We start from the raw sequence: 24583 nt of genomic DNA on the forward strand, positions 1-24583 counted from the left end.
CAGTAAGAGATATGAGAGGGAGTGATGACGGTGGCAGTAAGAGATATGAGAGGGGGTGATGATGGTGGCACGAGATATGAGAGGGGGTGATGATGGTGGCAGTAAGAGATATGAGAGGAGGTGATGATGGTGGCAGTAAGAGATATGAGAGGGAGTGATGACGGTGGCAGTAAGAGATATAAGAGGGAGCAATGATGGTGGCAGTAAGAGATATGAGAGGGAACGATGATGGTGGCAGTAAGAGATATGAGAGGGAACAATAATGGTGGCAGTAAGTGATAAGAGAGGGGGCGATAATGGTGGCAGTAAGAGATATGAGAGGGAGCGATGACGGTGGCAGTAAGAGATATGAGAGGGAACGATGATGGTGGCAGTAAGAGATATGAGAGGGAGTGATGATGGTGGCAGTAAGAGATATGAGAGGAGGTGATGATGGTGGCAGTAAGAGATATGAGAGGGGGTGATGATGGTGGCAGTAAGAGATATGAGAGGGAACAATAATGGTGGCAGTAAGTGATAAGAGAGGGGGCGAAAATGGTGGCAGTAAGAGATATGAGAGGGGCGATGATGGTGGCAGTAAGTGATAAGAGAGGAGGCGATAATGGTGGCAGTAAGAGATATGAGAGGGGGTGATGATGGTGGCAGTAGGAGATATGAGAGGGAGCGATGATGGTGGCGGTAAGAGATATGAGAGGGAGCGATGATGGTGGCAGTAGGAGATATGAGAGGAGAGATGATGGTGGCAGTAAGAGATAAGAGAGGAGAGATGATGGTGGCAGTAAGAGATATGAGAGGGAGCGATGATGGTGGCAGTAAGGGATATGAGAGGGGGTGATGATGGTGGCAGTAAGGGATATGAGAGGGGGTGATGATGGTGGCAGTAAGAGATATCAGAGGGAACGATGATGGTGGCAGTAAGAGATATAAGAGGGGGGCGATGATGGTGGCAGCAAGATATATGAGAGGGAGCGATGATGGTGGCAGTAAGAGATATGAGAGGGAGCGATGATGGTGGCAGTAAGAGATATGAGATGGGACGATGATGGAGACAGTTAGATATATGAGAGGGAGCGATGATGGTGGCAGTAAGAGATATGAGAAGGAACGATGATGGTGGCAGTAAGAGATATGAGAGGGAACGATGATGGTGGCAGTAAGAGATATGAGAGGGGGTGATGATGGTGGCAGTAAGAGATATGAGATGGGGTGATGATGGTGGCAGTAAGAGATATGAGAGGGGGTGAAGATGGTGGCAGTAAGAGATATAAGAGGGAACGATGATGGTGGCAGTAAGAGATATGAGAGAGAGTGATGATGGTGGCAGTAGGAGATATGAGAGGGAGCGATGATGGTGGCAGTAGGAGATATGAGAGGGAGCGATGATGGTGGCGGTAAGAGATATGAGAGGGAGCGATAATGGTGGCAGTAAGAGATATGAAAGGGGCGATGATGGTGGCAGTAAGTGATAAGAGAGGGGGCGATAATGGTGGCAGTAAGAGATATGAGAGGGGGTGATGATGGTGGCAGTAAGAGATATGAGAGGGGGTGATGATGGTGGCAGTAAGAGATATGAGAGGGAACGATGATGGTGGCAGTAAGAGATATGAGCGGGAGCGATGATGGTGGCAGTAAGAGATATGAGAGGGGGTGATGATGGTGGCAGTAAGAGATATGAGAGGGAATGATGATGGTGGCAGTAAGAGATATGAGAGGGAACAATAATGGTGGCAGTAAGTGATAAGAGAAGGGGCGATAATGGTGGCAGTAAGAGATATGAAAGGGGCGATGATGGTGGCAGTAAGTGATAAGAGAGGGGGCGATAATGGTGGCAGTAAGAGATATGAGAGGGGGTGATGATGGTGGCAGTAAGAGATATGAGAGGGGGTGATGATGGTGGCAGTAAGAGTTATGAGAGGGGGTGATGATGGTGGCAGTAAGAGATATGAGAGGGGGTGATGATGGTGGCAGTAAGAGATATGAGAGGGAACAATAATGGTGGCAGTAAGTGATAAGAGAGGGGGCGATAATGGTGGCAGTAAGAGATATGAGAGGGGCGATGATGGTGGCAGTAAGTGATAAGAGAGGAGGCGATAATGGTGGCAGTAAGAGATATGAGAGGGGGTGATGATGGTGGCAGTAATAGATATGAGAGGGGGTGATGATGGTGGCAGTAAGAGATATGAGAGGGGGTGATGATGGTGGCAGTAAGAGATATGAGAGGGAGCGATTTTGGTGGCAGTAAGAGATAGGAGAAGGAACGATGATGGTGGCAGTAAGAGATATGAGAGGGAGCGATGATGGTGGCAGTAAGAGATATGAGAGGGGGTGATGATGGTGGCAGTAAGAGATATGAGAGGGGGTGATGATGGTGGTAGTAAGAGATATGAGAGGGAACGATGATGGTGGCAGTAAGAGATATGAGAGGGAGCGATGATGGTGGCAGTAGGAGATATGAGAGGGAGCGATGATGGTGGCAGTAGGAGATATGAGAGGGAGCGATGATGGTGTCGGTAAGAGATATGAGAGGGAGCGATGATGGTGGCAGTAAGAGATATGAGAGGGGGTGATGATGGTGGCAGTAGGAGATATGAGAGGGGGTGATGATGGTGGCAGTAAGAGATATGAGAGGGAACAATAATGGTGGCAGTAAGTGATAAGAGAAGGGGCGATAATGGTGGCAGTAAGAGATATGAGAAGGGCGATGATGGTGGCAGTAAGTGATAAGAGAGGGGGCGATAATGGTGGCAGTAAGAGATATGAGAGGGGGTGATGATGGTGGCAGTAAGAGATATGAGAGGGGGTGATGATGGTGGCAGTAAGAGACATGAGAGGGGGTGATGATGGTGGCAGTAATAGATATGAGAGGGGGTGATGATGGTGGCAGTAAGAGATATGAGAGGGGGTGATGATGGTGGCAGTAAGAGATATGAGAGGGAACAATAATGATGGCAGTAAGTGATAAGAGAGGGGGCGATAATGGTGGCAGTAAGAGATATGAGAGGGGCGATGATGGTGGCAGTAAGTGATAAGAGAGGGGGCGATAATGGTGGCAGTAAGAGATATGAGAGGGGGTGATGATGGTGGCAGTAAGAGATATGAGAGGGGATGATGATGGTGGCAGTAAGAGATATGAGAGGGGGTGATGATGGTGGCAGTAAGAGATATGAGAGGGAACGATGATGGTGGCAGTAAGAGATATGAGCGGGAGCTATGATGGTGGCAGTAAGAGATATGAGAGGGAACAATAATGGTGGCAGTAAGTGATAAGAGAAGGGGCGATAATGGTGGCAGTAAGAGATATGAGAGGGGGTGATGATGGTGGCAGTAAGAGATATGAGAGGGGGTGATGATGGTGGCAGTAAGAGATATGAGAGGGGGTGATGATGGTGGCAGTAAGAGATATGAGAGGGAACGATGATGGTGGCAGTAAGAGATATAAGAGGGAGCGATGATGGTGGCAGTAGGAGATATGAGAGGGAGCGATGATGGTGGCAGTAGGAGATATGAGAGGGAGCGATGATGGTGTCGGTAAGAGATATGAGAGGGAGCGATGATGGTGGCAGTAAGAGATATGAGAGGGGGTGATGATGGTGACAGTAAGAGATATGAGAGGGAACAATAATGGTGGCAGTAAGTGATAAGAGAAGGGGCGATAATGGTGGCAGTAAGAGATATGAGAAGGGCGATGATGGTGGCAGTAAGTGATAAGAGAGGGGGCGATAATGGTGGCAGTAAGAGATATGAGAGGGGGTGATGATGGTGGCAGTAAGAGATATGAGAGGGGGTGATGATGGTGGCAGTAAGAGATATGAGAGGGGGTGATGATGGTGGCAGTAAGAGATATGAGAGGGGGTGATGATGGTGGCAGAAAGAGATATGAGAGGGAACGATGATGGTGGCAGTAAGAGATATGAGAGGGAACAATAATGGTGGCAGTGATAAGAGAGGGGGCGATAATGGTGGCAGTAAGAGATATGAGAGGGGCGAAGATGGTGGCAGTAAGTGATAAGAGAGGGGGCGATAATGGTGGCAGTAAGAGATATGAGAGGGGGTGATGATGGTGGCAGTAAGAGATATGAGAGGGGGTGATGATGGTGGCAGTAAGAGATATTAGAGGGAACGATGATGGTGGCAGTAAGAGATATGAGCGGGAGCGATGATGGTGGCAGTAAGAGATATGAGAGGGAACAATAATGGTGGCAGTAAGTGATAAGAGAAGGGGCGATAATGGTGGCAGTAAGAGATATGAGAGGGGGTGATGATGGTGGCAGTAAGAGATATGAGAGGGGGTGATGATGGTGGCAGGTTGAGATATGAGAGGGGGTGATGATGGTGGCAGTAAGAGATATGAGAGGGAACGATGATGGTGGCAGTAAGAGATATGAGAGGGAGCGATGATGGTGGCAGTAGGAGATATGAGAGGGAGCGATGATGGTGGCAGTAGGAGATATGAGAGGGAGCGATGATGGTGTCGGTAAGAGATATGAGAGGGAGCGATGATGGTGGCAGTAAGAGATATGAGAGGGGGTGATGATGGTGGCAGTAAGAGATATGAGAGGGAACAATAATGGTGGCAGTAAGTGATAAGAGAAGGGGCGATAATGGTGGCAGTAAGAGATATGAGAAGGGCGATGATGGTGGCAGTAAGTGATAAGAGAGGGGGCGATAATGGTGGCAGTAAGAGATATGAGAGGGGGTGATGATGGTGGCAGTAAGAGATATGAGAGGGGGTGATGATGGTGGCAGTAAGAGATATGAGAGGGGGTGATGATGGTGGCAGTAAGAGATATGAGAGGGGGTGATGATGGTGGCAGAAAGAGATATGAGAGGGAACGATGATGGTGGCAGTAAGAGATATGAGAGGGAACAATAATGGTGGCAGTAAGTGATAAGAGAGGGGGCGATAATGGTGGCAGTAAGAGATATGAGAGGGGCGATGATGGTGGCAGTAAGTGATAAGAGAGGGGGCGATAATGGTGGCAGTAAGAGATATGAGAGGGGGTGATGATGGTGGCAGTAAGAGATATGAGAGGGGGTGATGATGGTGGCAGTAAGAGATATGAGAGGGGGTGATGATGGTGGCAGTAAGAGATATGAGAGGGAACGATGATGGTGGCAGTAAGAGATATGAGCGGGAGCGATGATGGTGGCAGTAAGAGATATGAGAGGGAACAATAATGGTGGCAGTAAGTGATAAGAGAGGGGGCGATAATGGTGGCAGTAAGAGATATGAGAGGGAGCGATGACGGTGGCAGTAAGAGATATGAGAGGGAACGATGATGGTGGCAGTAAGAGATATGAGAGGGAGTGATGATGGTGGCAGTAAGAGATATGAGAGGAGGTGATGATGGTGGCAGTAAGAGATATGAGAGGGGGTGATGATGGTGGCAGTAAGAGATATGAGAGGGAACAATAATGGTGGCAGTAAGTGATAAGAGAAGGGGCGATAATGGTGGCAGTAAGAGATATGAGAAGGGCGATGATGGTGGCAGTAAGTGATAAGAGAGGGGGCGATAATGGTGGCAGTAAGAGATATGAGAGGGGGTGATGATGGTGGCAGTAAGAGATATGAGAGGGGGTGATGATGGTGGCAGTAAGAGATATGAGAGGGGGTGATGATGGTGGCAGTAATAGATATGAGAGGGGGTGATGATGGTGGCAGTAAGAGATATGAGAGGGGGTGATGATGGTGGCAGTAAGAGATATGAGAGGGAACAATAATGATGGCAGTAAGTGATAAGAGAGGGGGCGATAATGGTGGCAGTAAGAGATATGAGAGGGGCGATGATGGTGGCAGTAAGTGATAAGAGAGGGGGCGATAATGGTGGCAGTAAGAGATATGAGAGGGGGTGATGATGGTGGCAGTAAGAGATATGAGAGGGGATGATGATGGTGGCAGTAAGAGATATGAGAGGGGGTGATGATGGTGGCAGTAAGAGATATGAGAGGGAACGATGATGGTGGCAGTAAGAGATATGAGCGGGAGCTATGATGGTGGCAGTAAGAGATATGAGAGGGAACAATAATGGTGGCAGTAAGTGATAAGAGAAGGGGCGATAATGGTGGCAGTAAGAGATATGAGAGGGGGTGATGATGGTGGCAGTAAGAGATATGAGAGGGGGTGATGATGGTGGCAGTAAGAGATATGAGAGGGGGTGATGATGGTGGCAGTAAGAGATATGAGAGGGAACGATGATGGTGGCAGTAAGAGATATGAGAGGGAGCGATGATGGTGGCAGTAGGAGATATGAGAGGGAGCGATGATGGTGGCAGTAGGAGATATGAGAGGGAGCGATGATGGTGTCGGTAAGAGATATGAGAGGTAGCGATGATGGTGGCAGTAAGAGATATGAGAGGGGGTGATGATGGTGGCAGTAAGAGATATGAGAGGGAACAATAATGGTGGCAGTAAGTGATAAGAGAAGGGGCGATAATGGTGGCAGTAAGAGATATGAGAAGGGCGATGATGGTGGCAGTAAGTGATAAGAGAGGGGGCGATAATGGTGGCAGTAAGAGATATGAGAGGGGGTGATGATGGTGGCAGTAAGAGATATGAGAGGGGGTGATGATGGTGGCAGTAAGAGATATGAGAGGGGGTGATGATGGTGGCAGTAAGAGATATGAGAGGGGGTGATGATGGTGGCAGAAAGAGATATGAGAGGGAACGATGATGGTGGCAGTAAGAGATATGAGAGGGAACAATAATGGTGGCAGTAAGTGATAAGAGAGGGGGCGATAATGGTGGCAGTAAGAGATATGAGAGGGGCGATGATGGTGGCAGTAAGTGATAAGAGAGGGGGCGATAATGGTGGCAGTAAGAGATATGAGAGGGGGTGATGATGGTGGCAGTAAGAGATATGAGAGGGGGTGATGATGGTGGCAGTAAGAGATATGAGAGGGGGTGATGATGGTGGCAGTAAGAGATATGAGAGGGAACGATGATGGTGGCAGTAAGAGATATGAGAGGGAACAATAATGGTGGCAGTAAGTGATAAGAGAGGGGCGATAATGGTGGCAGTAAGAGATATGAGAGGGGCGATGATGGTGGCAGTAAGTGATAAGAGAGGGGGCGATAATGGTGGCAGTAAGAGATATGAGAGGGGGTGATGATGGTGGCAGTAAGAGATATGAGAGGGGGTGATGATGGTGGCAGTAAGAGATATGAGAGGGGGTGATGATGGTGGCAGTAAGAGATATGAGAGGGAACGATGATGGTGGCAGTAAGAGATATGAGCGGGAGCGATGATGGTGGCAGTAAGAGATATGAGAGGGAACAATAATGGTGGCAGTAAGTGATAAGAGAGGGGGCGATAATGGTGGCAGTAAGAGATATGAGAGGGAGCGATGACGGTGGCAGTAAGAGATATGAGAGGGAACGATGATGGTGGCAGTAAGAGATATGAGAGGGAGTGATGATGGTGGCAGTAAGAGATATGAGAGGAGGTGATGATGGTGGCAGTAAGAGATATGAGAGGGGGTGATGATGGTGGCAGTAAGAGATATGAGAGGGAACAATAATGGTGGCAGTAACTGATAAGAGAGGGGGCGATAATGGTGGCAGTAAGAGATATGAGAGGGGCGATGATGGTGGCAGTAAGTGATAAGAGAGGAGGCGATAATGGTGGCAGTAAGAGATATGAGAGGGGGTGATGATGGTGGCAGTAGGAGATATGAGAGGGAGCGATGATGGTGGCGGTAAGAGATATGAGAGGGAGCGATGATGGTGGCAGTAGGAGATATGAGAGGAGAGATGATGGTGGCAGTAAGAGATAAGAGAGGAGAGATGATGGTGGCAGTAAGAGATATGAGAGGGAGCGATGATGGTGGCAGTAAGGGATATGAGAGGGGGTGATGATGGTGGCAGTAAGGGATATGAGAGGGGGTGATGATGGTGGCAGTAAGAGATATCAGAGGGAACGATGATGGTGGCAGTAAGAGATATAAGAGGGGGCGATGATGGTGGCAGCAAGATATATGAGAGGGAGCGATGATGGTGGCAGTAAGAGATATGAGAGGGAGCGATGATGGTGGCAGTAAGAGATATGAGATGGGACGATGATGGAGACAGTTAGATATATGAGAGGGAGCGATGATGGTGGCAGTAAGAGATATGAGAAGGAACGATGATGGTGGCAGTAAGAGATATGAGAGGGAACGATGATGGTGGCAGTAAGAGATATGAGAGGGGGTGATGATGGTGGCAGTAAGAGATATGAGATGGGGTGATGATGGTGGCAGTAAGAGATATGAGAGGGGGTGAAGATGGTGGCAGTAAGAGATATAAGAGGGAACGATGATGGTGGCAGTAAGAGATATGAGAGAGAGTGATGATGGTGGCAGTAGGAGATATGAGAGGGAGCGATGATGGTGGCAGTAGGAGATATGAGAGGGAGCGATGATGGTGGCGGTAAGAGATATGAGAGGGAGCGATAATGGTGGCAGTAAGAGATATGAGATGGGGTGATGATGGTGGCAGTAAGAGATATGAGAGGGGGTGATGGTGGCAGTAAGAGATATGAGAGGGGGTGATGATGGTGGCAGTAAGAGATATGAGAGGGGGTGATGATGGTGGCAGTAAGAGATATGAGAGGGAACGATGATGGTGGCAGTAAGAGATATGAGCGGGAGCGATGATGGTGGCAGTAAGAGATATGAGAGGGGGTGATGATGGTGGCAGTAAGAGATATGAGAGGGAATGATGATGGTGGCAGTAAGAGATATGAGAGGGAACAATAATGGTGGCAGTAAGTGATAAGAGAAGGGGCGATAATGGTGGCAGTAAGAGATATGAAAGGGGCGATGATGGTGGCAGTAAGTGATAAGAGAGGGGGCGATAATGGTGGCAGTAAGAGATATGAGAGGGGGTGATGATGGTGGCAGTAAGAGATATGAGAGGGGGTGATGATGGTGGCAGTAAGAGTTATGAGAGGGGGTGATGATGGTGGCAGTAAGAGATATGAGAGGGGGTGATGATGGTGGCAGTAAGAGATATGAGAGGGAACAATAATGGTGGCAGTAAGTGATAAGAGAGGGGGCGATAATGGTGGCAGTAAGAGATATGAGAGGGGCGATGATGGTGGCAGTAAGTGATAAGAGAGGAGGCGATAATGGTGGCAGTAAGAGATATGAGAGGGGGTGATGATGGTGGCAGTAATAGATATGAGAGGGGGTGATGATGGTGGCAGTAAGAGATATGAGAGGGGGTGATGATGGTGGCAGTAAGAGATATGAGAGGGAGCGATTTTGGTGGCAGTAAGAGATATGAGAAGGAACGATGATGGTGGCAGTAAGAGATATGAGAGGGAGCGATGATGGTGGCAGTAAGAGATATGAGAGGGGGTGATGATGGTGGCAGTAAGAGATATGAGAGGGGGTGATGATGGTGGTAGTAAGAGATATGAGAGGGAACGATGATGGTGGCAGTAAGGGATATGAGAGGGAGCGATGATGGTGGCAGTAGGAGATATGAGAGGGAGCGATGATGGTGGCAGTAGGAGATATGAGAGGGATCGATGATGGTGTCGGTAAGAGATATGAGAGGGAGCGATGATGGTGGCAGTAAGAGATATGAGAGGGGGTGATGATGGTGGCAGTAAGAGATATGAGAGGGGGTGATGATGGTGGCAGTAAGAGATATGAGAGGGAACAATAATGGTGGCAGTAAGTGATAAGAGAAGGGGCGATAATGGTGGCAGTTAGAGATATGAGAAGGGCGATGATGGTGGCAGTAAGTGATAAGAGAGGGGGCGATAATGGTGGCAGTAAGAGATATGAGAGGGGGTGATGGTGGCAGTAAGAGATATGAGAGGGGGTGATGATGGTGGCAGTAAGAGATATGAGAGGGGGTGATGATGGTGGCAGTAATAGATATGAGAGGGGGTGATGATGGTGGCAGTAAGAGATATGAGAGGGGGTGATGATGGTGGCAGTAAGAGATATGAGAGGGAACAATAATGATGGCAGTAAGTGATAAGAGAGGGGGCGATAATGGTGGCAGTAAGAGATATGAGAGGGGCGATGATGGTGGCAGTAAGTGATAAGAGAGGGGGCGATAATGGTGGCAGTAAGAGATATGAGAGGGGGTGATGATGGTGGCAGTAAGAGATATGAGAGAGGGTGATGATGGTGGCAGTAAGAGATATGAGAGAGGGTGATGATGGTGGCAGTAAGAGATATGAGAGGGGGTGATGATGGTGGCAGTAAGAGATATGAGAGGGAACGATGATGGTGGCAGTAAGAGATATAAGAGGGAGCGATGATGGTGGCAGTAGGAGATATGAGAGGGAGCGATGATGGTGGCAGTAGGAGATATGAGAGGGAGCGATGATGGTGTCGGTAAGAGATATGAGAGGGAGAGATGATGGTGGCAGTAAGAGATATGAGAGGGGGTGATGATGGTGGCAGTAAGAGATATGAGAGGGAACAATAATGGTGGCAGTAAGTGATAAGAGAAGGGGCGATAATGGTGGCAGTAAGAGATATGAGAAGGGCGATGATGGTGGCAGTAAGTGATAAGAGAGGGGGCGATAATGGTGGCAGTAAGAGATATGAGAGGGGGTGATGATGGTGGCAGTAAGAGATATGAGAGGGGGTGATGATGGTGGCAGTAAGTTATATGAGAGGAGGTGATGATGGTGGCAGTAAGAGATATGAGAGGGGGTGATGATGGTGGCAGAAAGAGATATGAGAGGGAACGATGATGGTGGCAGTAAGAGATATGAGAGGGAACAATAATGGTGGCAGTAAGTGATAAGAGAGGGGGCGATAATGGTGGCAGTAAGAGATATGAGAGGGGCGATGATGGTGGCAGTAAGTGATAAGAGAGGGGGCGATAATGGTGGCAGTAAGAGATATGAGAGGGGGTGATGATGGTGGCAGTAAGAGATATGAGAGGGGGTGATGATGGTGGCAGTAAGAGATATGAGAGGGAACGATGATGGTGGCAGTAAGAGATATGAGCGGGAGCGATGATGGTGGCAGTAAGAGATATGAGAGGGAACAATAATGGTGGCAGTAAGTGATAAGAGAAGGGGCGATAATGGTGGCAGTAAGAGATATGAGAGGGGGTGATGATGGTGGCAGTAAGAGATATGAGAGGGGGTGATGATGGTGGCAGTAAGAGATATGAGAGGGGGTGATGATGGTGGCAGTAAGAGATATGAGAGGGAACGATAATGGTGGCAGTAAGAGATATGAGAGGGAGCGATGATGGTGGCAGTAGGAGATATGAGAGGGAGCGATGATGGTGGCAGTAGGAGATATGAGAGGGAGCGATGATGGTGGCAGTAGGAGATATGAGAGGGGATGATGATGGTGGCAGTAAGAGATATGAGAGGGGGTGATGATGGTGGCAATAAGAGATATGAGAGGGAACGATGATGGTGGCAGTAAGAGATATGAGCGGGAGCTATGATGGTGGCAGTAAGAGATATGAGAGGGAACAATAATGGTGGCAGTAAGTGATAAGAGAAGGGGCGATAATGGTGGCAGTAAGAGATATGAGAGAGGGTGATGATGGTGGCAGTAAGAGATATGAGAGAGGGTGATGATGGTGGCAGTAAGAGATATGAGAGGGGGTGATGATGGTGGCAGTAAGAGATATGAGAGGGAACGATGATGGTGGCAGTAAGAGATATAAGAGGGAGCGATGATGGTGGCAGTAGGAGATATGAGAGGGAGCGATGATGGTGGCAGTAGGAGATATGAGAGGGAGCGATGATGGTGTCGGTAAGAGATATGAGAGGGAGAGATGATGGTGGCAGTAAGAGATATGAGAGGGGGTGATGATGGTGGCAGTAAGAGATATGAGAGGGAACAATAATGGTGGCAGTAAGTGATAAGAGAAGGGGCGATAATGGTGGCAGTAAGAGATATGAGAAGGGCGATGATGGTGGCAGTAAGTGATAAGAGAGGGGGCGATAATGGTGGCAGTAAGAGATATGAGAGGGGGTGATGATGGTGGCAGTAAGAGATATGAGAGGGGGTGATGATGGTGGCAGTAAGTTATATGAGAGGAGGTGATGATGGTGGCAGTAAGAGATATGAGAGGGGGTGATGATGGTGGCAGAAAGAGATATGAGAGGGAACGATGATGGTGGCAGTAAGAGATATGAGAGGGAACAATAATGGTGGCAGTAAGTGATAAGAGAGGGGGCGATAATGGTGGCAGTAAGAGATATGAGAGGGGCGATGATGGTGGCAGTAAGTGATAAGAGAGGGGGCGATAATGGTGGCAGTAAGAGATATGAGAGGGGGTGATGATGGTGGCAGTAAGAGATATGAGAGGGGGTGATGATGGTGGCAGTAAGAGATATGAGAGGGAACGATGATGGTGGCAGTAAGAGATATGAGCGGGAGCGATGATGGTGGCAGTAAGAGATATGAGAGGGAACAATAATGGTGGCAGTAAGTGATAAGAGAAGGGGCGATAATGGTGGCAGTAAGAGATATGAGAGGGGGTGATGATGGTGGCAGTAAGAGATATGAGAGGGGGTGATGATGGTGGCAGTAAGAGATATGAGAGGGGGTGATGATGGTGGCAGTAAGAGATATGAGAGGGAACGATAATGGTGGCAGTAAGAGATATGAGAGGGAGCGATGATGGTGGCAGTAGGAGATATGAGAGGGAGCGATGATGGTGGCAGTAGGAGATATGAGAGGGAGCGATGATGGTGTCGGTAAGAGATATGAGAGGGAGCGATGATGGTGGCAGTAAGAGATATGAGAGGGGGTGATGATGGTGGCAGTAAGAGATATGAGAGGGAACAATAATGGTGGCAGTAAGTGATAAGAGAAGGGGCGATAATGGTGGCAGTAAGAGATATGAGAAGGGCGATGATGGTGGCAGTAAGTGATAAGAGAGGGGGCGATAATGGTGGCAGTAAGAGATATGAGAGGGGGTGATGATGGTGGCAGTAAGAGATATGAGAGGGGGTGATGATGGTGGCAGTAAGAGATATGAGAGGGGGTGATGATGGTGGCAGTAAGAGATATGAGAGGGGGTGATGATGGTGGCAGAAAGAGATATGAGAGGGAACGATGATGGTGGCAGTAAGAGATATGAGAGGGAACAATAATGGTGGCAGTAAGTGATAAGAGAGGGGGCGATAATGGTGGCAGTAAGAGATATGAGAGGGGCGATGATGGTGGCAGTAAGTGATAAGAGAGGGGGCGATAATGGTGGCAGTAAGAGATATGAGAGGGGGTGATGATGGTGGCAGTAAGAGATATGAGAGGGGGTGATGATGGTGGCAGTAAGAGATATGAGAGGGGGTGATGATGGTGGCAGTAAGAGATATGAGAGGGAACGATGATGGTGGCAGTAAGAGATATGAGCGGGAGCGATGATGGTGGCAGTAAGAGATATGAGAGGGAACAATAATGGTGGCAGTAAGTGATAAGAGAAGGGGCGATAATGGTGGCAGTAAGAGATATGAGAGGGGGTGATGATGGTGGCAGTAAGAGATATGAGAGGGGGTGATGATGGTGGCAGTAAGAGATATGAGAGGGGGTGATGATGGTGGCAGTAAGAGATATGAGAGGGAACGATGATGGTGGCAGTAAGAGATATGAGAGGGAACAATAATGGTGGCAGTAAGTGATAAGAGAGGGGGCAATAATGGTGGCAGTAAGAGATATGAGAGGGGCGATGATGGTGGCAGTAAGAGAAATGAGAGGGGGCGATAATGGTGGCAGTAAGAGATATGAGAGGGGGTGATGATGGTGGCAGTAAGAGATATGAGAGGGGGTGATGATGTTGGCAGTAAGAGATATGAGAGGGGATGATGATGGTGGCAGTAAGAGATATGAGAGGGGGTGATGATGGTGGCAGTAAGAGATATGAGAGGGGGTGATGATGGTGGCAGTAAGAGATATGAGAGGGAGCGATGATGGTTGCAGTAAGAGATATGAGAGGGAGCAATGATGGTGGCAGTAAGAGATATGAGAGGGGGTGATGACGGTGGCAGTAAGAGATATGAGAGGGAGTGATGACGGTGGCAGTAAGAGATATGAGAGGGGGTGATGATGGTGGCACGAGATATGAGAGGGGGTGATGATGGTGGCAGTAAGAGATATGAGAGGAGGTGATGATGGTGGCAGTAAGAGATATGAGAGGGAGTGATGACGGTGGCAGTAAGAGATATGAGAGGGAGCAATGATGGTGGCAGTAAGAGATATGAGAGGGAACGATGATGGTGGCAGTAAGAGATATGAGAGGGAACTATAATGGTGGCAGTAAGTGATAAGAGTGGGGGCGATAATGGTGGCAGTAAGAGATATGAGAGGGAGCGATGACGGTGGCAGTAAGAGATATGAGAGGGAACGATGATGGTGGCAGTAAGAGATATGAGAGGGAGTGATGATGGTGGCAGTAAGAGATATGAGAGGAGGTGATGATGGTGGCAGTAAGAGATATGAGAGGGGGTGATGATGGTGGCAGTAAGAGATATGAGAAGGGGTGATGATGGTGGCAGTAAGAGATATGAGAGGAGGTGATGATGGTGGCAGTAAGAGATATGAGAGGAGGTGATGATGGTGGCAGTAAGAGATATGAGAGGGAGCGATGATGGTTGCAGTAAGAGATATGAGAAGGGGCAATGACGGTGGCACCATCATCACCCCCTCTCTTTGCCATCTGCGTTGACCCATCTCATGTCTTAGTGCTGCAGTTCGATTTGATTCATACAAGGTTCCCAAGGCTAATTTGCAGAAATGGTAATGGACTGTGGGGGGTTCTGGTAAACAGGAAGATACCCACTTTATATGTTCAAATCAGCTAGGAACATGGGCAGTATGGGTAATTGGATTTTTGGATTTTGAATTGGAATTGGATATGGCCAAATTTACTGAAACAAAAATATAAAATTCCACTGCAGTGTGCCTTGTGATAATAATGGCATCTCTAACTAGCATAATCACAGGGCAGCACTGTGATATGCATCCTTTAGCACAACTGTGCGGGACCTGGCTCTGGTGATCGGATCACTTTATTTAAAAAAAAAGTAAAAAAAAATAAAAAATCATACTTACCAGTCCCTGGAGCTGGGGATCGGTGCTCCTAGTGAGCACTGCCAGGCACTGCGTCCTCCATTTGTGGTGCTGTGACCCCTGTGCAGTAAAGTGACGCTGCAAAGCGGCAGCTCACTTGACAGCACCAGGGGTCACAGCACAGAAGTAGGGATGGCCATCAATGGTGAAACTGTGAGTGGTCATCGATGGTCACCAACTATGCTATGAGAGACGATTGATGGTTTTACTCATCGATGGTCATCCCTGTTATTCCAGTGAATGACCAGTGGGCACCTTGCAAAAAAATAAATAAATATTAATTTATGTTGTGCCATCGTTGGAGGGAAACCATCTGGTTCTCTCCCATCAATATATTTTAATACATAGAAGAAATATACTTCATGAATAAAAAACTTGACCGGTCAAAAATAACTAACAATAAATAATCATATATAATATTACATTAATACGTTAAGTTAATAGAGAATATAAGTTAATTATTTAAAGTTAATGATATGTCAATCAAATGAGGATCGAATAAGAAGTCTGAAATCAAGAGCACCAGTAAATAATGGTTTTGGGATGCATGTTCACTGAGGGAAATAGTTAGTGCAAGGGTTTAGATTTGGGCTTTGATTGATAAGGTGGGAGGATTGAATCCGAGTGGGAATGGAGATATCATTGAATATTTTTTACATAAATAATTGGTCCATTTTTGTATATTGTTGATTACTGTATGTTAGTCAACTAATTGATTATGTTGTTTAACAAGAGAAAAATTATATGCCAACTCTGACCCTGCGAATCACAGAAGAAGGTGTGAGAGTGAGGTTGTATTACATAAAATATAGTGACTGAATGTTTGCTTTGGTTACAAGGGTCGATGGTGGAGGAATGGTAGATTGACAGACTGGGAAGGGTGGGACTGCGAGTTATATCTATGGAGTGGGAAGATGTGCTATTAATATTATTGTTTATACTATTATATATTGTTTCTTTTTATAATACCACCGTTAAATAGTAGTGTTAATGTGAGCAACACATGGGAACAACATGAAGAACTTATTTATTGATTTAAATATAATTTTTTGTACCATGAAAGGATTATATTAATGATATGTAGAATAGTAATCTATTCAGATCGGATATAGCTTACAGCTATTAGGGGCTGGTGATGGAGGAATGGTAGAGTAACAGACTATGAAGCACAGGGTAGCAAGTTCAATTTACTAGTAAGATGGATATGTTGTATGTGAACATATATATAGTTTTATATATTTTCTCTGACGTCCTAAGTGGATGCTGGGGACTCCGTCAGGACCATGGGGAACAGCGGCTCCGCAGGAGACAGGGCACAAAAGTAAAAGCTTTAGGATCAGGTGGTGTGCACTAGCTCCTCCCCCTATGACCCTCCTCCAAGCCTCAGTTAGATTTTTGTGCCCGGCCGAGAAGGGTGCAATCTAGGTGGCTCTCCTAAAGAGCTGCTTAGAGTAAAAGTTTTGTTAGTTTTTTTTATTTTCAGTGAGTCCTGCTGGCAACAGGCTCACTGCATCGAGGGACTTAGGGGAGAGAAGTGAACTCACCTGCGTGCAGGATGGATTGGCTTCTTAGGCTACTGGACACCATTAGCTCCAGAGGGAGTCGGAACACAGGTCTCACCCTGGGGTTCGTCCCGGAGCCGCGCCGCCGACCCCCTTGCAGATGCCGAAAAGTGAAGAGGTCCAGAAACCGGCGGCAGAAGACTTTTCAGTCTTCATAAGGTAGCGCACAGCACTGCAGCTGTGCGCCATTGTTGTCAGCACACTTCATAGCAGCGGTCACTGAGGGTGCAGGGCGCTGGGGGGTGCGCCCTGGGCAGCAATGATAGTACCTTATTCTGGCTAAAAATACATCACATATAGCCCCTGGGGGCTATATGGATGTATTTAACCCCTGCCAGGTCTCAGAAAAACGGGAGAAGAAGCCCGCCGAAAAGGGGGCGGGGCCTATTCTCCTCAGCACACAGCGCCATTTTCCCTCACAGAAATGCTGGTGGGAAGGCTCCCAGGCTCTCCCCTGCACTGCACTACAGAAACAGGGTTAAAACAGAGAGGGGGGGCACTTATTTGGCGATATGACTATATATATTAAAATGCTATAAGGGAAAAACACTTATATAAAGGTTGTCCCTGTATAATTATAGCGTTTTTGGTGTGTGCTGGCAAACTCTCCCTCTGTCTCCCCAAAGGGCTAGTGGGGTCCTGTCCTCTATCAGAGCATTCCCTGTGTGTGTGCTGTGTGTCGGTACGTGTGTGTCGACATGTATGAGGACGATGTTGGTGAGGAGGCGGAGCAATTGCCTGTAATGGTGATGTCACTCTCTAGGGAGTCGACACCGGAATGGATGGCTTATTTAAGGAATTACGTGATAATGTCAACACGCTGCAAGGTCGGTTGACGACATGAGACGGCCGGCAAACCAATTAGTACCTGTCCAGGCGTCTCAAACACCGTCAGGGGCGTTAAAACGTCCTTTTACCTCAGTCGGTCGACACAGACACGGACACTGACTCCAGTGTCGACGGTGAAGAAACAAACGTATTTTCCTTTAGGGCCACACGTTACTTGTTAAGGGCAATGAAGGAGATGTTACATAATTCTGATACTACAAGTACCACAAAAAAGGGTATTATGTGGAGTGTGAAAAAACTACATGTGGTTTTTCCTGAATCAGATAAATTAAATGAAGTGTGTGATGATGCGTGGGTTTCCCCCGATAGAAAATTATTGGCGGTATACCCTTTCCCGCCAGAAGTTATGGCGCGTTGGGAAACACCCCTTAGGGTGGATAAGGCGCTCACACGCTTATCAAAACAAGTGGCGTTACCGTCTCCAGATACGGCCGCCCTCAAGGAGCCAACTGATAGGAGGCTGGAAAATATCCTAAAAAGTATATACACACATACTGGTGTTATACTGCGACCAGCGATCGCCTCAGCCTGGATGGGCAGCGCTGGGGTGGCTTGGTCGGATTCCCTGACTGGAAATATTGATACCCTTGACAGGGACAGTATTTTATTGACTATAGAGCATTTAAAGGATGCATTTCTATATATGCGAGATGCACAGAGGGATATTTGCACTCTGGCATCAAGAGTAAGTGCGATGTCCATATCTGCCAGAAGATGTTTATGGACACGACAGTGGTCAGGTGATGCAGATTCCAAACGGCACATGGAAGTATTGCCGTATAAAGGGGAGGAGTTATTTGGGGTCGGTCCATCGGACCTGGTGGCCACGGCAACAGCTGGAAAATCCACCTTTTTTACCCCAAGTCACATCTCAGCAGAAAAAGACATCGTCTTTTCAGCTTCAGTCCTTTCGTCCCCATAAGGGCAAGCGGGCAAAAGGCCAGTCATATCTGCCCAGGGATAGAGGTAAGGGAAGAAGACTGCAGCAGGCAGCCCATTCCCAGGAACAGAAGCCTTCCACCGCTTCTGCCAAGTCCTCAGCATGATGCTGAGGCCGTACAAACAGGTGCGGTGGGGGGTCGTCTCAAGAGTTTCAGCACGCAGTGGGCTCACTCGCAAGTGGACCCCTGGATCCTACAAGTAGTATCCCAGGGGTACAGTTTGAGAAATTCGAGATGTCTCCCCCTCGCAGGTTCCTGAAGTTTGCTTTACCAACGTCTCCCTCCGACAGGGAGGCAGTATTGGAAACAATTCACAAGCTGTATTCCCAGCAGGTGATAATCAAAGTACCCCTCCTACAACAAGGAAAGGGGTATTATTCCACACTATATTGTGGTACTGAAGCCAGACGGCTCGGTGAGACCTATTCTAAATCTGAAATATTTGAACACTTACATACAAAGGTTCAAATCAAGATGGAGTCACTCAGAGCAGTGATAGCGAACCAGGAAGAAGGGGACTATATGGTGTCCCTGGACATCAAGGATGCTTACCTCCATGTCCAAATTTGCCCTTCTCACCAAGGGTACCTCAGGTTCGTGGTACAAAACTGTCACTATCAGTTTCAGACGCTGCCGTTTGGATTGTCCACGGCACCCCGGGTCTTTACCAAGGTAATGGCCGAAATGATGATTCTTCTTCAAAGAAAAGGCGTCTTAATTATCCCTTACTTGGACGATCTCCTGATAAGGGCAAGGTCCAGAGAACAGTTGGAGGTCGGAGTAGCACTATCTCAAGTAGTTCTACGACAGCACGGGTGGATTCTAAATATTCCAAAATCGCAGCTGTCTCCGACGACACGTCTGCTGTTCCTCGGGATGATTCTGGACACAGTCCAGAAAAAGGTGTTTCTCCCGGAGGAGAAAGCCAGGGAGTTATCCGAGCTAGTCAGGAACCTCCTAAAACCAGGAAAAGTGTCAGTGCATCATTGCACAAGGGTCCTGGGAAAAATGGTGGCTTCTTACGAAGCGATTCCATTCGGCAGATTTCACGCAAGAACTTTTCAGTGGGATCTGCTGGAAAAATGGTCCGGATCGCATCTTCAGATGCATCAGCGGATAACCCTGTCTCCAAGGACAAGGGTGTCTCTTCTGTGGTGGCTGCAGAGTGCTCATCTACTAAAGGGCCACAGATTCGGCATTCAGGACTGGGTCCTGGTGACCACGGATGCCAGCCTGAAAGGCTGGGGAGCAGTCACACAAGGGAAAAATTTCCAGGGAGTGTGATCAAGTCTGGAGACTTCTCTCCACATAAATATACTGGAGCTAAGAGCAATTTACAATGCTCTAAGCTTAGCAAGACCTCTGCTTCAAGGTCAGCCGGTATTGATCCAGTGGGACAACATCACGGCAGTCGCCCACGTAAACAGGCAGGGCGGCACAAGAAGCAGGAGGACAATGGCAGAAACTGCAAGGATTCTTCGCTGGGCGGAAAATCATGTGATAGCACTGTCAGCAGTGTTCATTCCGGGAGTGGACAACTGGGAAGCAGACTTCCTCAGCACGACCTCCACCCGGGAGAGTGGGGACTTCATCGGGAAGTCTTCCACATGATTGTGAACCGTTGGGAAAGACCAAAGGTGGACATGATGGCGTCCCGCCTGAACAAAAAACTGGACAGGTATTGCGCCAGGTCAAGAGACCCTCAGGCAATAGCTGTGGACGTTCTGGTAACACCGTGGGTGTACCAGTCGGTGTATGTGTTCCCTCCTCTGCTTCTCATACCTAAGGTACTGAGAATTATAAGACGTAGAGGAGTAAGAACTATACTCGTGGCTCCGGATTGGCCAAGAAGGACTTGGTACCCGGAACTTCAAGAGATGCTCACAGAGGACTCATGGCCTCTGCCGCTAAGAAGGGACTTGCTTCAGCAAGTACCATGTCTGTTCCAAGACTTACCGCGGCTGCGTTTGATGGCATGGCGGTTGAACGCCGGATCCTAAGGGAAAAAGGCATTCCGGAAGAGGTCATTCCTACCCTGGTCAAAGCCAGGAAGGAGGTGACCGCACAACATTATCACCACATGTGGCGAAAATATGTTGCGCGGTGTGAGGCCAGGAAGGCCCCACGAAGAAATTTCAACTCGGTCGATTCCTGCATTTCCTGCAAACAGGAGTGTCTATGGGCCTCAAATTGGGGTCCATTAAGGTTCAAATTTCGGCCCTGTCGATTTTCTTCCAGAAAGACTTGGCTTCAGTTCCTGAAGTCCAGAAGTTTGTCAAGGGAGTACTGCATATACAACCCCCTTTTGTGCCTCCAGTGGCACTGTGGGATCTCAACGTAGTTCTGGGATTCCTCAAATCACATTGGTTTAAACCGCTCAAATCTGTGGATTTAAAATATCTCACATGGAAAGTGACCATGATGTTGGCCCTGGCCTCGGCCAGGCGAGTGTCAGAATTGGCGGCTTTGTCTCACAAAAGCCCATATCTGATTGTCCATTCGGACAGGGCAGAGCTGCGGACTCGTCCCCAGTTTCTCCCTAAGGTGGTGTCAGCGTTTCACCTGAACCAGCTTATTGTGGTACCTGCGGCTACTAGGGACTTGGAGGACTCCAAGTTGCTAGATGTTGTCAGGGCCCTGAAAATATAGGTTTCCAGGACGGCTGGAGTCAGGAAAACTGACTTGCTGTTATCCTGTATGCACCCAACAAACTGGGTGATCTTGCTTCTAAGCAGACGATTGCTAGTTGGATGTGTAGTACAATTCAGCTTGCACATTCTGTGGCAGGCCTGCCACAGCCAAAATATGTAAATGCCCATTCCACAAGGAAGGTGGGCTCATCTTGGGCGGCTGCCCGAGGGGTCTCGGCTTTACAACTTTGCCGAGCTGCTACTTGGTCAGGGGCACACCCTGGCTGAGGAGGACCTGGAGTTCTCTCACTCGGTGCTGCAGAGTCATCCGCACTCTCCCGCCCGTTTGGGAGCTTTGGTATAATCCCCATGGTCCTGACGGAGTCCCCAGCATCCACTTAGGACGTCAGAGAAAATAAGAATTTACTTACCGATAATTCTATTTCTCATAGTCCGTAGTGGATGCTGGGCGCCCATCCCAAGTGCGGATTGTCTGCAATACTTGTACATAGTTATTGTTACAAAAATCGGGTTATTATTGTTGTGAGCCATCTTTTCAGAGGCTCCGCTGTTATCATGCTGTTAACTGGGTTCAGATCACAGTTTGTACAGTGTGATTGGTGTGGCTGGTATGAGTCTTACCCGGGATTCAAAATCCTTCCTTATTGTGTACGCTCGTCCGGGCACAGTATCCTAACTGAGGCTTGGAGGAGGGTCATAGGGGGAGGAGCCAGTGCACACCACCTGATCCTAAAGCTTTTACTTTTGTGCCCTGTCTCCTGCGGAGCCGCTGTTCCCCATGGTCCTGACGGAGTCCCCAGCATCCACTACGGACTACGAGAAATAGAATTATCGGTAAGTAAATTCTTATTTTTTTCAACCCGTTTATTATCTGGATTGTTGATAAAATTACGGTAAGTATAGGGAAATTCTATGGACAAGTGGGCATATTTACTTATTTTCATATATATATGGGATCCGGTCTGAAGATCGACAGTGTCTAGGTCGACAATGTTTAGGTCGACCACTATAGGTCGACAGTCACTAGGTCGACATGGATGGAAGGTTGACAGGGTTTCTAGGTCGACATGTGCTAGGTCGACAGGTCTAAAGGTCGACATGAGTTTTTCAAAAAAAAATTGTGTGGATTTTTACATACTTAACGATCCACGTGGACTACGATTGGAACGGCAAAGTGTGCCGAGCGAAGCGAAGGCACCGTGCCCGAAGCATGGCGAGCGAAGCGAGCCATGCGAGGGGACGCGGTGCACTAATTTGGGATCCCGGTCACTTTACGAAGAAAACAACACCAAAAAAAAAAAAAATCCTCATGTCGACCTTTAGACCTATCGACCTAGCACATGTCGACCTAGAAACCCTGTCGACCTTCCATCCATGTCGACCTAGTGACTGTCGACCTATAGTGGTCGACCTAAACATTGTCGACCTAGATACTGTCGATAAAACGAACCACACCCATATATATATATGTGTATAATGTTTTATATATTACGCTTTTTTATATATTTATATATTATCAATTCTGATATACTTAGCAAAGATAGGGCTTATATGCCTTTTTTATATATAACATATCTAATTATGAGGAGGTTGGATCAGGAGTTGGAATCAAGCGGGTGTTTTATATTCATCATTATATGCACCAATAGGAATAATGATCACTCCTTTAAAAAGGGTCCTGGAACATTTGGAGACCATTCTTTGATAAAGCCCCTGTGAGAGGAGCGAAATGCGTCAGAGGTAGAAGTATTGGACCCCTGCACCAGTTTTGAATCCATATTGTATTGCCGTCTTTTGCCACTGTCACCAGCTGGACAAAAATCGGGAGGAGAGAGGCCGCGACTTTGGTGCTTGCAAGCTGCACGTAGAGGTGTGGACTCTCAGAGCCTTGAGGTCGGGTATTATTTACAACAGCAGGCGCCAGCGCAGGTGCCGGATCCCGCAGCCCGAGACCGCCTCATTTGTTACTGGGACTCTCCCGTGTTGATACCGCTGGTGGAAGCCACACGTAAGGCTGCAGTGTGTAGCGGTTTCATATAACACTATTTTTCTTTGCTGAGCGGCAAGCTATTGAGGAACTTTGATACAAAGTAACTTTCAAGGATATTATCTGCTATATGGGTTCTTCTAACCACAGTTGCTATTGATTTTTTATTGAATTGACTATACGGACTGTTTTATCTGTTCATAATATCTTACTCATCTGTGCACAGAGTATGCTTTGATCCACCTCCTTAGGATGTTTATAATATTATATATGATTATTTATTGTTAGTTATTTTTGACCGGTCAAGTTTTTTATTCATGAAGTATATTTCTTCTATGTATTAAAATATATAAAATATATGGAATAATAAGTTTGGTTTATTGGACTTTCAGCCATACCATATCTTTTATAGCGCAAGAGGGTATTTGTTAGAGTTTCTTGGTTATTGGCACTCGGGATTTCCAGTGCTTGTTTTTTGACTTGTTGACCCCAAGTCAAGAACTCTCCTGCAGCGTATTGAATTTACCTTAAATTATTGGTACATGATCCCCAGGTTGTGTTGGTGATATATTAGCGCCTGGTTTTAGTTCTTTTTTTGTCTCTCCCATCAATGGCAAAACCATTCAACATCAGCCATAAACCATTGATGATTAGGAATCATCGGTGGTCAATGGCCTACACAGAAGCAAAAAATAAAATAAAAAATAAAAAATTATGCTGCGGAGAGGCATTATATATTATCACTTGTCATCTGCATCATCAGATGCGGATGGTGATAAATCGGCCACTAAGTGTGTCTTTGTGTAAGTGTGTTTGCAGAGTGGAGATGGCACCTTGTCCATCCGGCGTGTTATAAATTAAAAGAGCTATGTATCAAGCCTTCTAAAGCGTGCAGACGTGGATGCAGTGTCGGACTGGGGCATGTAGGGCCCACCGGGGGAATGCAGTAGTAGGGGCCCATGTTAGGGGTGTGGCCAGTCTGCAGAGGGGGGGGGGGGGGTGTCCTGCCACCTCATTGGTTTGACTAACCATTAGAGAGTACAACTTTTGGGCCTCTTCATAAATATATACAGTAAATTCAGCCGCTACATGCATGATAATGTACCAGATTAATAAGAGCAATGCACTGTAGAAAATACACCATAGTCCAGTATAAGGTAACATATGTATAATGTATAATTCAAGTGCACAGTCTGGAACCTGATCCTTAGAGCAGGAGGTGGGCCCCCAGGCAGTGGGACCCACCGGTGGTTTCCCCTGTACCCCTGTAGGCCAGTCCAAGCCTGCGTGGATGTATTCAGTATAGACAAACTTCCAGTTTACAAGTGAATCTTGTTGCTCTACAAAGGACCTGAGTGTGTTAAACTGGTTACACTGCCACAATTAGCCTTGCAGTATTGTTTAATTACAGTTCAGGGAAGATTATGTTATCTGCTTGGCACAAACACGCGTGTGGAATTTATCGAGCTCCCGTTAAATGAGGTCATTTACCAAGCTCAATTTGCATACCCAACTTTCACTGCCTCCCCTCAGCAGGCATAACGG

Source organism: Pseudophryne corroboree, chromosome 9 (assembly GCF_028390025.1).
Source record: "Pseudophryne corroboree isolate aPseCor3 chromosome 9, aPseCor3.hap2, whole genome shotgun sequence".
Classification (NCBI taxonomy): domain Eukaryota; kingdom Metazoa; phylum Chordata; class Amphibia; order Anura; family Myobatrachidae; genus Pseudophryne; species Pseudophryne corroboree.